Raw genomic sequence first — 12,844 nt, 5'->3', positions numbered from 1 at the left:
ATGTGTCCCTCAGTGCTGTGATCCTGCAGTCGGCAGCACCTCCACAAGCCTCAGCTCCCGGGAAGAGAGTCCATGTCCAGGCCCCTTCAGCCAGATACTCCCCTGCACGAGTGTTGTGATGAGGGAGGACAGACCTAGTGTGGAAAAAGGTGGAAGGGGGATTCTCCCTCCTCTTCAGGGACATGCAGGAAACAGAAGGGAAAACAGCACCCAAAAGCCTGATCAAAACATCTGAAAAACGGGTCAGGATAACCTACTAATGAACTGCTGTGTTGGCAACTGGCTGGGTGTCAGGCCGTTCTGCCTTTGTTTTAATAACCTAGCCGAAGGGGCTTAGCCTCTAATGTTGACATTGAACATTGGCTGGCCAGCAGACACCTTTATCATTGCAAATCCTTCAGGTTGTTTGCAAAAGTTTTGTCCTACAGCCCAGTGAATTCCAGCTGGTGAAAGACTCCAGGAGAGCATTGCTTCTATTGCCCACCAGAAGCAGACACATTGCACCTGCCTAGGGCCTGCGTGAGTGAGAAGCCCAAAGGCTTTACCACTGAGCAGCTCGTGCGTACAATGACCTCTTCCAATGACACATCTTTGGTTTTCTCTTAGGTATTTAGTCTCTGGTACTACAGCAAAGATACCGCAGTGGTGTCAGCCTGTCTCAGGGCCAAGTTTTAATACTACTTCTGCGCAAGACAGCAGGTAGTAAAATCACTTGTTGAGGAGTGTGTTTATCTAACAGTGTCAAATATGGATCTTAATTAATTTTAAGTGAATCAGTATTTGTATATTTAATTTTTGCACACAGAGTATGTATTACGCAGTCCTTATGTTCCAGCTATTATTTCAACCACCATTATCATTTTATGATTTGTTTTTATAACTGTTGGTAATCGCACAAGAGACAAGTCAACAAATGAAGCTGCTTCGCAATTAAGGTGGGGGTGAGCTGTCTGATTTCCCATATCCAAGATGGGACATATCTGCTCATGTCACTGCTCGTCTCCTGTCACCCAAACATGCCTTCACCGACACATCAGGTTGTCATCTAACAGCTGACACTTAGCTGTAGTTCCTGCTTCTGGCCACATCATAATGTTTTTATCTCATTCATAGTTACAATTATTATGACAAGCACAAGTTGTTCCGCAGTGACAGCATTGGTTTTTTAGTGACAGCATTTATTTTAGTTATAAGGTGGTGGTAGCTGGGTCACATTGTTGCCATTGGAAATCAGTCATTGATAATCATGGAGGTATTCGCTTCAGCAAAATAATATTAAGTATTTATAATGAAATAAAATAGGATATAAAGTACCAGGCAGAGTTAAAGGCAGCAGTCCTGACAACTGTTTTGATGAGATTGTTTCTGTGGGGGAAAAAAATGGAATATGATTATCAAGGAATTGGATGCAAGTGTTTGAAAGCTTGTAAAATATATACAACTGTTAGAGCCAAACCAAATGCTTTTGTACTTTTGTTTTGGGTTTTTCTTGGTTGTTGGTTTTTCCCTAAGACGCATGGACACTGTTCTGAGATACAGCCATACAACTTTGTGAATAAACAAAATTATATTAAAAAGTAAAGCTTTTTACTAGGAATCAGTCACTGAAGTATTCTGAGGTCCTGACCTCTTCTAATTTTACTGCATTTGCTTGCTTCCTTATTAACAAGCAGGAATAAGCAAGACTGTGGAACGAGAGTTGCAACTTTTCAGGCAAAATGCATTCTCAGGGCTTTATATCATCTCCCTGTTCCACAACCCCTCAGAACTGAAGTCCAACCTTTCCCCTCAACTGTAGCCAAATAGAGTGGTTTAGGGCTTCTTTTTTAAGATGGGAAATTCCTGGAATATTTATATATATTTAGGAAAAAAAGAGTGAAAATTGGAGTAGAATGTTCAGTTTTGTGTTTTCCAGATATGGGACATTCTTGAAAGCACGGCAGTACCATCACAAAAGGTGAAAAAACGCCTGCAGAACCAAGGGAAACACCCCATCACTTCATTTAAGGGGATGTTCTACAATGGTCTCCCCAACCCACTTCTATTGAGAAAATAGAAGAAAATTTTAATTGTAAGAAAACAGATTGCAATTTTTGCCAGAGCTGTTTTTAGCTAAACTCTGTGTAATTCTTAATCATAAAAATCTGCTGGAAAATAACAAAAAAAAAGGGGGGGGGAGGGGAAGTCCCAGTGTGAACATGTAAAGAAGTAGAGACTGAATACAGTTCCTCTTATTTTAAATGTTATGCCTCCACTGAAATCACTGGCTTATTTCAGACTTAATCTGCTAGTACTGAGTACAAGGTCCTAAGTCCACAGACATTCTGGGCTCCTAAAAGGAATTGTGGCCAGCAGGTCAAGGGAGGTGATTCTTCCGCTCTGCTCCACTCTCCACTCCACCTGCAGTCCTGCATTCAGCTCTGGGGCCCCCAGCACAAGAGGAACATGGACCTGTTCAAGCAAGTCCAGAGGAGGCCACAAAGATGCCCAGAGGGCTGGAGCACCTCTCCTATGCAGACAGGCTGAGAGAGGTGGGATTGTTCAGCCTGGGGAAGAGAAGGCTGCAGGGAGACCTTAGAGCAGCTTCCAGTGCCTAAAGGGCATCCACAAGAAATCTGGAGAGAGACTTTTTAACAGGGCATGTAGCGACAGGCCAAGGGGCAATGGCTTTAAACTCACAGAGGGTAAATTCAGGTTAGACATTAGGAAGAAATTCTTCACTGTGAGGGCAGTGAGGCCCTGGTACAGGTTGCCCAAGGAAGCTGTGGCTTCCCCATCCCTGGCAGTGTTCAAGACCAGGTTGGACAGAGCCTTGGGCGACATGATCTAGTGGAAGGTGTCCCTGCCCATGGCAGGGGGTTGGAACTAGATGAGCTTTAGGGTCCCTTCCAACCTAAACCGTTTGATGATTCTATGAATTTAGGAATAAAAAGGCTGAGCTGATATTAGCAAAAACATGTGTCATTAAAACCAGCTACAGCTCTACTGCAGAAGTGGATACACCCACAGAATCTTTTTTTCACCTCACAAGCATAGCAAGCAAGGAATATATCAAGGCATTTTTGCCATTTCATTTGCAGAACTAGATTAATATCAAGGCTTTATCATTATCAGACCTACAAAGATGTAATTTTGAGTCCAGGAGGTAATTTATCCTTAAGAGGGCACCTGGTCTTGCAGCAGTTATGTTGCAATCAAACCTTATCAGAACAAACCACCCTCCGTTAAAGTTCAGCGAAGAGAAACAAGGCAGGAAAGGGAGAAAGATAATTCTAGGATGCTAAGAATTTCAGTGTGCCATATCTCCAAGTAAAGGCTGCTCCTTTTTCATTTCACTGTGTATGAAGAAGGTCTGAAAGACTTAGGAACTTTTATTTACTTTTAGAATTAATATTAGAAGACACAATCTTTGGCTATCCTTAAGAATACCTCAAAGGCATTGGAAGAACCAGGTGGGCTAGAATATTACAAAAATACCAAAGCAATGAAATAAGATTAAATTGAAATGGGATATTAGTTTGACTTTGTCTCCTTAAGGGTCTAAATTCTGCTAATATTACGTGGCATTCATGAAGTTCACTGGTGAACAGAGACTGAAAGGATGGCGCACATAGGGACAGATTTGATACTTCAAATGCTGCTGAAGTTGAAATTACAGAAGAGGTAAGTTGCTCCATGAAACTAGATTGGCTGAGGTTGTGTGCCTGGTAACAGAGCCCCATAACTGACTGACTTGGTGTAGTTGTAGTTTTCTGCTAAAGGCTGAGGCAAACTTGAGGGTTCTGCCTGGTGTGGATTCCCTGCTGACCAAGACATTACAGGATTGCTCAGCCGGTCCTTCTCACTGGGGATACATCAGTTGTCTTTTTCTTCTTTCCTGATGGCTATTGATATGAAATTTGTAGGTCAACAGTTTCTTCCAAAGCCTCTGCCTTTGTTGCCTTTGGTTGAAGTTGGCTGATAGGTTTTAAAGATACCAAGTAAACTTGCAGACAAACCTAGTTCGATGACAAAAGCTGGGCTGAAAATAGTTATAAAACTGAGGTCCACTATGAAGGCAGAAGAAGTACCAGGCCAAGTCATTTTTCTTGTTAAACAAATAATTTTTTTCCTATATCCTGAACTTATGTTCAGACTAGACTGTAGATAACACATTTTTAAGTTCAACATTTGGAATTAAATGCTACTCGCAACGTACATTGAAACCAGCAGGTTTGGTTACTACATTTTCCATCTGAAAGTTCAAAATTCTATTACATCCTGGATTCGATGAATTCTGGGAGTAGTTTGAACATGTCTGCTGCATGCATCTCTATAGCTCACGCTCATCTTTTGAGTTTTATAAGATGGAATGAAGCATTCCTCCTCCTAAGACCTCTGGTTTGGTTATTTTTTGTTTCTTTTAAACAAAATATTTTCCTTGCTCCCACTTAACAGATGAAGAGGAGAGTTACACTGGTTGCTCTGCTGACTGCTCATCGTCTTCTATATGGAGTTTCTTCCACATGGAGCCAGCCAAAACCACTGAGGCTTTGCATGAAGACAGAGGCTTGGTAGCTTGAAAATCTGCCTTTTCTTGCTTCCTTTCATGATCTCCTATCATGTAAATACAGCTCAGGATTTTTTCCTCTTTGCTTCAGCTAAGCCCTGCAGACTTCATTTCTATTGTCAATCTACAAAAGTCTGAGGGAATTTTATCAGTGTTGGTGTACAGGGAGCACAAGGTAGAGAGAAGGTAAAAAATTAATCTTCCACATTATATGTTAACACCATTGTTTCCAGAAAAAGACAGAGCTACCAATGCAGACATTACAGTATGTGGCTATGATCAACAAAATATTTAAGATTAGTATCTGTACAGATCATACATCCTCAGCTGAAATCTCTGTACAGCTCTGATTGTTGCAGCCTAAAAGGCTGCAGAATTAAGAGACATTTGGAGACATTGAAGGGACATGAAAAAAAGGCCTCTAACTGAATTAGAACGTTTTGCTCAAGAAATGAAACAAATAAGAAGAGATCCAAATATGCAAGCCTGGGGCTTAGGAGAAAAAACAAAACAAAACTAAACTAAACAAAAGAAAAGACCCCCAACCCTTTCCTGAGCACTGTAAAGGAATGGAAAACCAGAGGGGGTGAGTGCCCCATTGGCATCTTGTGAATAGAAAAGGAGCTGAACAGAAATGAATAAGCAGGCTTGAAACCTTCTGTGGAAGTTTATGTTTTATTATATTTCTGTTATTTCTATTAATGAGTCAGCCACCATGGTATAAATTTGAAACAGTGATGCAATGACAGTAATGTGTGAAAAGCCTGTGCAAACTAACTCAGTGTAAATGTGCTTGGGGCTAGCAGTCATCTTAACCTAAAACCTCCCTTTTGGCCAGTCATTGCAGCAGCTCCTAAAAGGGGAACAGAAAGGCCTGTAACAAGTAGGATTATTTATGTCTTTATATGTGATCTCCTATGAAAAAGCGCAAAATCACTGAGTGACTAACAAAAACAAACAGCCAGTAGGAAAGGACAGCAGGGAGTGGGAGCAACTAACCCAAATTACATGGTGACACTTTAGCATCCAACAGCCTAAATTGAGGCAGGTGGTCAATCCACTGTACTTGACACTAAGTACCCGTGAATAATGTACTACCTAAGGAGGTAAGTGGCTGTCATCTGCCCTAAGAAACCAGAGGACAACTCTAAATTATAACTACTGGCCTTTAGGGAAAGTGTAGTTGCTGTCCCATTTTCCTTCCTTTACTTTCCTCCTTTCTAAATTCTGTCTTGGTAAGCAGTTTGTAAATGGGAAGTAGGGTATTATTCAGCTCACTTTTTAGTAAATATTCCCTAGAAATTCTGTGTCAAGATCTAGCAAAAGGCTTGCAAACATAAAAATAGAATAGAGAACATGGTTTGTGAGCTTTCATTTTCTTAGTCTTGTAGTACAAGAGGAGGTAGACTGTGTAGCTGACAACTCATACATTTGAAACCAAGAGCTGTCTTTTCATCAAGGAACAAAATAGACTGTGAAACTTGCTGCTCCAGGATGTTACTGAAGTCAAAACACACAGCAAGAGCCTAAGAGGGAGGGCAGTATTCTCTTGTCCTGAATTACTGTATTTCTGGGTATCCTTGTTATTCATATAAAAGGTATTAATAGAAAAAAACAGCTGGAAACACACTTTAAAAAGGTTAGCAATTACAATGAAGTCTCCATCACCCCAGTTCTGTTGAAAATATGTTTGCGTTTGGTTTGGGTTTGCACATCTTCTCAGAAGCATTGGGAATTGACAACAGCTAGAGAGATACAAGTGGGCTAAATGAACATAATGCAGTATGGCAAGTTACATGCTCCAGTGAGCTCAACGTTTTCTTAGAAATAAAACTAGGTTTAGCCCATAGAGAGAGAATGTCAGTGATCAAACTATACTTGCCTTGAGGAAAAACAGGGGAAGGAGTCTCTAAGGTTTAATTCTGTAAAGCAAAGTTTCAAAGAGGCTACTGAAGAGAAAGTAATTGCTCCAAACTCCCTCTTTCTGAAAGGTCAATTTTCAGTTCCCTTTAGGAGAATGTAAGAAATACATGTTACACAACTGTTCAGAAAATCCTTTGTTACTGTAGGAAGCCGTTTCTTCTAAGCAACTTAGGCTTTTGGGAAATTCATTTATGCAGAGATCCATTTCAGGTGTTATTGTACAACTATTTGGGCTCAGAAAACTTTGCAAATGCAATAGACCATGAAAACGGTGAGTTAGATTCCTGTTTATAGCTCTGCTTAGCAATTAAAATTTCTATCTTAAAATGCAATCACCAACTATTAAGATCCTTGAAAGCACTACAATTCCCTGTAGAAGGATCTGTCACAGTTCCGCCCAAGATTCTTTAAAGTTCACTGTATTTCCAAAGGCTCATTTTGATGTTTAATCTCCCACATATACTGTGGGAGATGTGGAATGGCAGCAGTCCTACTATAAAACTCTGTATGAAAGAAGAGAATCCAGCTTTTACTGTAACTTGCTTCTCTTTCAAAAGTAGCATAGTCACACTATTATTGCTAATGCTAGCAGACCAGAATCCATTTGTGCTTACGTGTCTTTTTCATTAGCAGTTGTATGATAACAGTGAAATACCACATCCTGGAAAACATAGCAAGAGAGGCTGTTTTGTTAAGGTAGTTTTATAAGCAAAATGAAGATACACCCAAAGTCCACACAAGGGCTTTTAATCCAGATACTGTGAGTAAAACCAGCAGCTGCATTGTCACCTGCACTGAGATGTAGGCACATTCTGGTTGACTTCTTCACCTTGCCGCATAAGAACTGCTGCTGAAATTTCTTCAACAAGACTAGAGCCTTCAGAGCAATGCTATACAGAAGGTTCAGGCCTACTTCGAGATGTTACTATAACCAGATGTCGTTTGCTTCTCATCACATTTTCAAAATCCTTGGAAGAAATTTTTAATTGCTAACATTTTTCATCAGTTTAAGATACTCAACCTGCTAATCTGTGCCTTAATATATTCAGAAATCAGTTACGAAAATGTTTGTGTAGTAAGTAATGTAATCTATTACTCAAAGGCTTACTACGTTCTATTGCAGCAAATTAAAATATGGAGAAAAGTTGGTCTCACAAGACCTATGAGTCTCATTAGTAGTCCTGGTAATTTTATTCAAAGAACTGTTCATATGCATTTTGGTTTGCAGAACTGGCGATCTACAGTTTTCCAGATTCCGTGAAATCTAAGCCACTGGACTGGTATTTTTCCTATACAGTAGGCAAAGCCACTAACAAATCTGTGGGACAAGAAAGATAATTCACCAAATCAAGCAAAGATGGATTACAAGATACTGTTTACCCTAAAATAAGCTGGGACTGTCATACTTCTTTACACAAGATGTCAGAGCTCCAGCAAAAATCTGGGAAGAGAGCACAGGATTTCCTCCAGCTGCTTTCTTCTTGTGAAGCAGAGGAAGATGCACTTGAGACAGTGATACTGCAGAGAAGGATGTGGGTAATTCTGGTTTCATATTTGGCCTGAGTGGGTGTATCTCAGCTGCCCTTTGAGGGATGCTCCACACTCTTCCTCTAGAATTGATGCAGCCTTGTCAGGCATAAACCCTGTGCTGTGCAATGTCAAGCCAGCTGCTAGAGCAGGGGGATCTGAGAGGAAGCAAGCACACCCCAGAGTCTGGGGGTCACCACACTGCATCAGTGTACAGACAGAATGCCCGTGGGCTGCCTGTGAGCATTTCTGCAGGTGTCGCATGGGCTGCTTGAGAGGCTGACATCCGCATGAGGGACAGGTACACCTTGACTCAGGCTGTGCTCTGGTGTATAGGGGGAGGCTGTTACAACCACTAACTTCTGTTATGCTTCTATTTAAATATAATATACTCAAATAAAAGCATGGAACTTAGTGACCTTGTGTTTGAATTGAAGGATTTTTGCTTCAGAAAAATTTGAGCGTTTTATAATATTACAGATGTAAAACCCCAAGTATTTTTGCTTTATCTTTTGTGTGATGACATCTTGTTCTTTCATGCAGTGAGACTAGTCTTTTGAATAAAACTATTCATATGCTTGCAGTGCCAGGAGCTTCAGTCTTTCATACACACCCTCTAAACTATTAACCCAGAATGGGTAGATAGAAAAGGAAACAAGTTCAGTCTAATTAATTGGATGTCCCAGCTAGCAAATGGCAAAGACACAAGCAGGTCTGCAGTGAATGCAACAACAGTGGCTCAGGAAACAGCCTTCACACTCCCACTCCCCTTTGATAAACTAATAGTAATTTCTGGAAAAGCATTTACTTCTCCATTAAATAACTGAAGAGTTCAAGTTTCTTCCACGTTAGTAAGACACCAGTCTGCAGATAAAAGTCGTCAAGTGCAACAAACACCCATCCTGATATCCCAGCTGGGCACAAGTCAGTGAGACCAGGATGTTACAAAGACATTTGCTTTTAAGGTTACTAAAAGAAGTATCATCCTTAATAAACATAGAGGGCATAAACACTGGAGCTAGACATTCATTTACTTGTCTTGCACAGTCCTCTGCATTATGATGGTTAGCCCAGCTCTGTGCTAGCGTAATGCAGCATGACTCAGTGCTAACTTCACAGCTGTCCCAGTTTAAAACAACAAATTTGGCCTGGTTTAGAAGTTGAGAGCTGCATGATTCTGCAACTTTTGTTTCTATATAGAAAACAGAAGTGTATAAGAAAAGTAATAGGGTAGAGACTACCTCAGCAGTCTGGAACGACAACGGTACTGCTACGGGTTACTAACTCCAGCTTTGTGCCAGCAGTTTGGCTCAGAGCCTTAGGAGCAGTGCAAGAGAAACCTCTATATGATACATATACGCCAGCAGAGTTCTCTGCCTTGAAATAAGAGCCGACGGGCAAAGCCAGTGGAATACATTGGACGCATTGTTTTATTGCTGCCTTACTGCTGAGATTGCGGAACGGTCAGGAAAATGCCTGGTGCCGCTGCTGCACTGTTCCAGCAGGACGTGACCTGCTGTAGGAGATGGCCACACGCTGCCTCTGTTTGGAGTGCAGCAGCAGCTCCTGTAAGCGCTGAAGAACTGGAAATATCAGACATATCTCTACACAACTGAATTTCCAGCAGCTGGGTTACAGCGCAGTTTAAAAGTAAAACAGTATTTCTACACCAGCTGGAGTGTGGCAGCGGCACTAAACCCATGTAGAAGCTGGTCCCAGGGAAGCAGAGCAGGCCCTCGGCTCCTCACCCCAGCCCCACAGCCCACACCGCCAGCAGGGCCCCACAGCCTGGGGTCACTTTGTTCATTTCCCATGCTGAAGGGTTCTTGACTGCATGCAGCAATCTTGGATTACGAAGGAGCACAGGCTACATCTCAGCTGTTTTAAGTGCTGCCAAGAGAAAAGAGGACTTGGGTCAAGCCCAAGCTAGCCAAGCACAGAATTGCCAAACCAAGGCTTTCAATAAATCAGTTCCCAGAAAGTCATGAGACTGGCATTAAAAAAAACCCCACTCATGAGGCCTTAATAATAGTTTGGGGTTCTCTATTTCCTTTCCATGCTCTTATATTCAAGTTTCTCTTCAAGCCTGGGAAAAGAAGTTTGTGCTTCCTTGGGTTTAGATTTTCAGTTCCTAGCTGATTACCTCATTTTGAAATGACAGAAAAGAAGGCTTTGATTACAATACTTCAAAAAATACAAAATTTAGCAGCTTTGAAAACACCACTGTTTATAGTCCTGATGTGATATGCATGTTCCTAGGGTGTCAGAGAGAAGGATCATTGTTTCTAACTCCAGTTACACTGTCAGAGAAGCACAGCTGATAAGCTCATTACAACCTGGATTCCCATGGAGTCCCAGCCTCTAGCTGGTTTTGTAATTGCTTTTATATTTTTAATATATAATAGATACAATAATTCACATGCATAAATGTTTGCAGCACTGAAACTTTGTCCTTTTTCACATCTACATGGAGGTATCTAATATGGCATCTTAGACACCTGCTGATGTGTACCTGAAGAAGCTGAGGCCCAGTATTGCTTTACACTCTGATTAGCATTTTTATTTTCAGTCATATCAATTATGACTTCTAATGACTCTGAACAACAGCAGCATTCATTTGAAATTATAGCCTTTGACCAGAGAACACAGAATCATGGAATGTTTTGGGTTGGAAGGGACCTTAAAGATCACCTAGTTCCAAACCCCCTGCCATGGGCAGGGACACCTTCCACTAGGCCAGGATGTTCAAAGCCTCGTCCAACCTGGCCTTGAACACTGCCAGGGATGGGGCAGCCACAGCTTCTCTGGGTAACCTGTGCCAGGGCCTCACCACCCTCACAGTAAATAATTTCTTCCTAATATATAATCTAAATCTCCCCTCTTTCAGTTTGATATATATATTTTTTACATACAGGCATTCTATTACTTCAGCTTCTTGCCAGTTCTCCACATTTTCACTTTGATTCTAGAAATCCCTCAATTTCCTAATTCCTGATGTAAAAATATGATTAAAACTTTTGCCTCCCTCTACTGCTGGTATGTGCAGCGCGTTCCGGTCTGTGAGGAAGGTGGAGCCCTGTCTTGGTATGCCTCCTGGTGGACACACAACCCTCCTGCCTTCTCACACCTTTGTGCATCACACTTGCTCCAAGAACCTTACACTAAAGCCTTTCTCATGTGCAGCTGGGCTGCTTCTCGTTACAAACCAATAGGCTACCCCTAACAGTAAATGCATTGCTTCATCGCGGGCTATACAAAGATGTATTCTGCAAAGGCAGGACCTCATATATCACCCACTCCTCTTGCTACTGACAGGACAGCTGGACTTGCAGCATCTTCAGCAATCAACATCCTTGCTTAATGGAGAGATTTTGTTTACACCTTGTTGCATGTGTTGTTACAGAACAACCATAAGGACTCCTAGGATAAGAGTAAAAATGTTGCTGATATTTCATAATTGCGTTATCCAGAGAGAGACGTGGGTGCAGGCAGGCAACAGGAGTGGGTATCAGGCTGTAATTCATTGTCAACATGAATCTTCTACAGTTGTAAAATAACTTTTTTGTTTCATTGGAGACTGATTACTTTTTCAACTTACCATAGGAAGGAGTTGTTGCTATGAAATGTTATGTGTAACATGAAGTAGAAGAATGTCAGAAATTCAGAAGAGTAAGAAAAGTTTTCCTGTGCAAAAACTCACACATCTTTCTATTAAAGAGTATTGAGACTTTCAGACGACTAACTTTAAAATCCCAGATGCAAATTTTCATGCAGATTTCACAGTCTTTCATGTGTGACAGAACCATGGCTTTGAAGCAACACGTTATCTACAGTTAAGCAGAATTCCATAGCAGTAATTCACCTTCCTGTCATAAGACAGACCCACCTCCTCATCTTTCCTCTCTGAGTGGATAACGCCAGGCTCTGCCTTGCTTCCAGAGCCCACCTCATCGAATGACAGAACTTCAAACATTTCTGTTTCCTGCTGTATTTCAGGTGCTATAATGAACCCGGCAAAGACAAAACAATTGCAAACAAAAGACCCTCCTGCCCTGCTGCACTGCAGTTACTGGATCCTCTCCAACAAAATGCCGAAGTTCCCAAAGCTCCCTTTTGCTGCAGAATCACTTGGCAGCTACACACACACTTTGCTGGTACTCAGATTACCTGCTTTTTACAAAAAGGCTTACAAATCACTTTAATTCCCAAAATAAAAACAATCCTCCATGAGCATTTTACCTATCCATTAATCCTTCATTGGTTGATGACCTCTCCTTCACCTTCCTATTTCACCTTCCTGCCCTATCTCAAGCATGGGTTACTTCAGATCTCACTGCTCCAAGTCCTTGTCCTCATGGACTGAAGGTAACAACAAAGCGCCCAGCCCATGTGTCCCACTTGCAAGTTTCTGACTGGCTGGAGCTTCCTATGACCAATAAAATAAACATTTTATTTAAGTTTGATTGCTTGAAATTTGATCAAGGTCTGTGTTACTGAACTGCCAGGGGCAGGTGGAAAGAAAGACCTTGGTCTCAGAAATAGGAAAAGAGATGGTATAGTTTGGAGGAACAAATATTGAAACAGGGAAAATGTTGCATCAGCAGCTCACATGCCCACTCCTGCCCACAGGTACATGAAGGTTGCCAAGATGAAATAATGTGGCCTGCTGCCGTCCTGTCTATTTCTGTGAGGGCTTAGTTGCACTCTTGTAATCCAAGAGAAACTGTAGCCAGAGGACTGAACAAAGAGTTAGGCCAAAACCTAAGGTGGAGAATCCTAGGATATCACAAATTACACTACCTTAGAGAAGAAACTCTGGATGAGATGGTTCTGTTTGCATGCTGG

This window comes from Strigops habroptila, chromosome 2 (assembly GCF_004027225.2).
Source record: "Strigops habroptila isolate Jane chromosome 2, bStrHab1.2.pri, whole genome shotgun sequence".
In the NCBI taxonomy this organism is placed as follows: Eukaryota; Metazoa; Chordata; class Aves; order Psittaciformes; family Psittacidae; genus Strigops; species Strigops habroptila.
Note: the sequence above shows the minus strand (reverse complement) of the source record.